We start from the raw sequence: 6,000 nt of genomic DNA, 5'->3' as shown, positions 1-6,000 counted from the left end.
GGAGGCAGGGAGGGAGGGAGGGTAAGGGGGTGGAGCTGATATGAGCAGGTGCACCACCTTGACAGGAAGTAAAAACATGTGGTTGGGTTTTCCAGTGGTGCTGGATAATGCTTAAGCCACGGGCATAAAGCCAGCTGCACCACTTCCAGAGGTGGACATGTATTATGTATGATGACCAGATGAAGATGTGATAAATGATTTATATTGCGTAGTAGTTGTAAGCAAATGCGAGCATTTATATTAATGTGTTTGTTAATGCACCTCTGATAAACATTTTCAAGTGTTACAAACAATTTATTACGTATTTACGTAGTTGATAGATAATTAGGAAGATGTAAAGTCAACAAACCTACCTTGCTCACTTACCTTACTTCATTTTAATGCCACCTCGTTTTAAAAGTGTGTGCTGTCCATCCAGTTAAAAATATAATTTTTTGTTCAATCAATAAAAAAAGTTTTCTTTGCCCGATGAAGGGATGCGGAGAAGTTCATCTACTAGTCAGATAAGTGTCCTTGGGCAAGATACTCCACTCCAAGTGATGGATAGAAAAATACTGTATGGTGTGTGTGAATGGGTGATTGCAGCTTGTAGTAAAAAGTAAAGAGGTTGTGTGTCTGCTTCAGAGTTTGTTTCTTCAACACAGTTAACCTTGATCACTCAGATAGATAGATAGACAGATAGACACAGTTTAACTTTCACTTTTAATGCACCTGTGGACAAAAACATGCCCCCATCCCTATAAAGGAAGTGATGTTGGCATCCCCTTGTTAATGTTGCCTGTATGTTTTATTTGGCCCCCAAGCCAAAACGCCTTGGTCAAACCATGAAGGTATTTTGTGTGCCTCAGTGGCTGCAAAGAGGCGCCTACCTGCTAATATATACCAAACCTGTTTTGACTTGCCGAGGTAGGAAAAGAACACAGTGTTAATGATGGCTTGGCTGGCCTGTAGGTGCATCAGAAAGCCATGACAGTAGATCCGAATCCACAAAATTGAGAATACAGCTATTGATAATACCGCTGTCATTTCCCTATAAAGTGTCTCCTGTGGCAAATCCTCAAACCTTTTCCAGGTGTGGCTCTGATGCAGTAGTAGTATGTGGGTTTTATTCAAAACATTTCAGAGCCCATGTTCATTATAATGCATCTGAGACATGTTATCAGGCCTAGTCTTATTTGTTAGAAGGAACAATCTACGCTTTACTACTTTCATAATAATATCAAAATTGCAGTGTATAACTAGGGTGATTCTTCAAAGCACAAAGAATAAAACTGATTAACATTTTATCTGCAGTTAACTGTTACAAAGGCCTTAAAGGCATTTTTATTTAATGTGTTTTTATTATTCATTAAGTGACTAAATAGACAGACAGCTCTGAGAGCCACAGCTAACAGTAAAATGATCATTTGTTTTACTTTTTTGACATGTTATGAACTAAACAGAAATTTATCTTCTGCTTAAACACAATAAAAATATTAATCACTAATAATATGTTTGCTTGAGTCACATCTGTACACTATGAGCTTGTCCAATACCAAGAATTTCTTAAAATCTTAAACTTGTCTTTCCTCTGTGAAAGCTTATATCTGTATTTGAACTAATCCAAAGACATGTTAACATATTTGAGGAAACTGTCTCCTTAACAGAGGCTATGATGATTTTTGGAGTGAGAAAAACTAATGTGCCTCTGTTGCTTATAGCATGGTTAAAACCTATAATAAAGTGTGGCTGCCTAAGCTGTGTGAGTCAGAAGAACAAATCCAAAATGTCTCTAAGGTGTAGTTAAAATGTTTGTTTTGTCTCCACCAGAAATCACTCTTACAGGCGTCAATCGGAGTCTGAAATGAAAGGAGGAAGAAGGAAATTCTTTTCTGAAATGACTAATACAGGCCCAGCAGTGACCTTGGATACAAAAGGGTGAATAAAAGTAACAGGTTCCTGTGCTGGCTGACAGGTTTTAACTGCCCGTATCTTTCCCGGGTGACACATGAGTTGTCTTGGACTTCTCTTTCACGGGAGACCTGTGACTTGCTCTGTCCTGCTGAAGTAACATCAAGGCTTCTGGTGGCAGGGCCTGTCTAACCTGTAAGTGGCAGTTTACAATAAACAGGCTGTTGCACATTTTTACACCGGACTGGTTTGTTCCACCAGTAACGGGCGAGCAGAAATCAAGCTGATGTTCTTTTTTTTTTGGTTTGTTTTAATTTAGTTGTTTTTTTATCAGTCTTTGTTATGGATGCCTTTAGCAGTACGAAATGCTTCACAGATATTGAGGTTGCACGTTTCCTACGTGACAACTGAGAGAAGAGAGCACTGAATCTAGGACACGGCGCAACATCAGCAGCAATATATCTTCCTGTCCAGATAAAGGGACACCATTTCACAGATTTCAAAATAAGGATGTTCAGAGACTTAAAGCTTAGAGTGACACACAAGATGAATTTATTTATTACCCCACTTACCACAAATGATATGCTTACAACATATTTTTCAACTTCTCACAGATGTGGGTCACTGGGACAAAAACCTTTTTTGAATGTGTGTCTGTCATGAGAGTCTCTATGTGAAAAAGTTTGGGGCAGCTCTGCTTGGTGCGTCTGAGGGCCCATTTGCATCTCGTGAACCTGTCCCAGTAAACTAATTGGCGTCACTAATAGATGGCTGGATGAACCGCAGCCCTGTATGGTAATGAATTCACACGATCTGGTGTCATAGCTGAAGGACTTGTTAAAATGCAAATGAATGATGACCCTGTTATGTGTCTATCAATTTAGGGATCCATGTTACCAGCGCATTACAATGAGCCCCTTGTTCATGCACGAAAATACGCAGTTCAACGAGGGGGCCTGTGCAGGAAATTGGACTGAAGGACAGGCTTTTAAAAACTGTTGGCTAATTTGTGCAATAAACGTATGGCAGTCAAAGCATTTTAGATGTAGCCATATTTAATATACGCTGCCATTTAGAGTTTCTCTTTTTCACTTTGGCTGTATTGGAAAGCTCACCTCTCCGGAAGTGTCTTTTGTAGCTTCTGTATATGATGACTGAAAAGAGAAAGATAGCCTTGGATGTACTGAAATCTGTTCTCCAGAGACTCCTGTGCAATTTTCTAAACTTCTTTCACCTTTCTCGTGTTCCCTCCTCTGATCCACATATTGTTTTGCCACTGACAGATGCCAGAATACAGCCAAGTGTGTGAACATGTGAGCCAAGAAAGCAGAGCTAGACTGATGTTTGAAATTATCTGCACTACTGTTTCATCCTCCTTACAGCTGAAAGACAAAGCAGACGGCAGGCAGAAGGGAGAAACATGCAAGAACCAGTATGCATAGCAGAGCTTATTATCTGTAGCAGAAGTTTTGTTTAGGTTTAGTTCTCCTTCTTTCTGCTTAAAACTCAGAGGACATTAAGAAAGAACAGAACAAAACATCTACGAATAGTCTCGTATATTTATGTTGCAGCACTCAGACCTTTCTCACATTTCTGTTGTCTGTTACGACAATGACAACAATGCTAAGAGTTGTTTACTTTAAACATGAATCATGCACAATGCTTCTAGGAAAACATATAGAGCCAGACTAATTACAGCATGTGTTTCGCTTCCGAATAAATGCAGCATTGTCCTGAGTAAGTGTTATAATTTCTGCCTCTGGAGGTCGCTGTAGATCCCATATTTTACACACCGGTTCACTCTCTGTCCAGTAGAATTGACTTCAACTTATCTTTGCTTGTTTTACATTTTGATTAAAAATTATTCTGATAAAGGGCATACATGCAAGAAAGGTACTAGACTGCATATCTGCACATGTTTAAGCTCTTACCTAAGGCAAGAATATAAAAAAAATCACTTCAAAGAACGATTGGAAGTGTTATATATCTCCTTCAGATTTAAGCAGACTTTCTTTATGCTTCTCTGGCTTGTAGTTGTGTTCCCAGTGCTTATTTTTCTCTGTTCACTCTTTTTTTTACTGTCTTTTAGCAGAGAGTGATTGATGCTGCTATTTATCTTTTTGTTGGAATAGATAGTCCTGAGCACAGCTTTTTCTTTCTTTTTTTTAAAGCAAAGAAAAAGCATTTTGTGCATCTGGCAGATGAAGTAAATCACTAGAAACCTCTGGCCATACCTTAGATATTAGGACTGCATGCTTCACATCTTCTGGCTTTTGCTGCCAGCATTAATTATATTTTGCTTGTTAAGGGGTTTTCATATTCAAAGTTTTTTTTTTTTAACATGGATGGCTGTTTGAAAGCACCTCTAAAGGTAATTCTTTCAACAGTCCTCATTTTCCCCCCTGAAATGCAAAAATAAATGACTTCTCAGGGTGCTCAACTGAAGATATATTTATTTACAATTAAATCCATCTAGTCATCCATCCATTTTCTGCCACTTATCTGGGTCTTGGTAGCTGGGGCAGCAGCGATGCAGAAATGCCCAGACTTCCCTTCCTGGCCACCTCCTCCAGCTCTTCCTGGGGGACACTGTGGTGTTCCCAAGCCATCTGAAAGACATTATGTCTCCAACATGTCCTGGGTCTGTCCCTGGGTCTTCTCCCAGCTGGCCTAAAAACCTCACCTAGAAGGTGTCCAGGTGGCATCAGATGCCTGAACCACATCAACTGGCTCATTTCAGTGTGCAAGAGAAGCAACTCTAAGATCTGAGCTCTAAATCTGATCTCATTGTATAATTTATGTATCCTGCGCTGTGATTAATACTGCTTTCTATGTTCCCGCTCTCATCAGTTTGCTGTGATTCCTACATTTAAGTTCACGATAAATTTGGCGATAAAGATCTTAAAGCTTATTTGCACGTCTTATAAGTTGCCCTGAATGAACATGAACTAAATGTTCCAAGCAGAAAAAAAATGTTCATTTGCAGAGATATCCCGTCTGATAGATGGTTCAGCTTAGTTTCGAAGCAGCAGGGGGCTGAAATAATGAAATAAACCCATTAAAAGCAACGCACAAGGGCAGCAGAGTACGCAGCAGCCAGGATCATTATCTCACTTCCTTTGACAATTGTTTGGGCATCTTTATTGATATAAGTAAAGAGCATAAATTAGTTTTTTTCTCATAAAGTCTCAGCCTGTGTTAGGGACACTCCTTATCCATCAATCCTTGAGCTTCCCAAACCTGCAGCAGGCAGCAGCCCTCCACAGTATGTCCCACAGCTTCCTTAATTATGCCCATAATGGAGGTATGCAAGAGGGGAGACACTCTGGGAGACACTGGCTGGCTGTCAGACGAAGATGAAGGGAAGGAAAGGGGGTGCAGACAGATGTTTGAATCCCAGCCCTGGGGCAGATGAGATTAATCCATCCTCCAAGGCAGAGACAGCAAAAGAGAAATAGAGAACGTAATGGAAGCAATTTCTATTAGTTCAATTGGCTGCCCTCTTTCCTCCATGCATACCAGGCATCCTGATCCACCATTTTTTCTTCTTGCAGAAGTGTGTAGCGCATCCATTCTATATCACTGGACTATATGAGAAAAAGGAAGCCTGTTATTGGTGAAATAACAGGCTCATACCTCCTGTTCAGCTGAGATTAATCATGTGAATACAGCAGGATGTGGCCCAAGATTTATGCAGGTCCCTAAATTTTCTACAAATGTGTGGCATTACGAGACATAAATGTGAACATCCTCTCCTAAACACCTGAGCTCAAGCTAAAAAGCCAACACAAACTTTCTGTCAGTGTCAAAACCTCCAGGAAGAACAAACTTTGTTTCAGCTGACAGTGGGAGGAAATCCATCCATATAGTTTAATGATTTGATCATCTGGTTCAATGTGGCTGCTGTTGTAGGCGGTTTGGAATGCAGCCATTTTGACTGAGTGTAAAATATTCATGAACTATCAATGGTCGCCCATCTGACTGGCTGGGGAACAGCTGCTGGGTCTCTGTGCCTCTAGAGGTGCAGCATCTGTCCATTTAAGGAAAGTGAATTTGTGTTTGTGTGAGTGGATTCTAGCGTTCGCACGTGTGTTCCTGAGCATGCGTGTG

This window comes from Haplochromis burtoni, unplaced genomic scaffold, assembly GCF_018398535.1.
Source record: "Haplochromis burtoni strain Fernald_Lab_line unplaced genomic scaffold, NCSU_Asbu1 Contig_46, whole genome shotgun sequence".
Classification (NCBI taxonomy): Eukaryota; Metazoa; Chordata; class Actinopteri; order Cichliformes; family Cichlidae; genus Haplochromis; species Haplochromis burtoni.
This window is presented reverse-complemented; position numbering follows the sequence as displayed.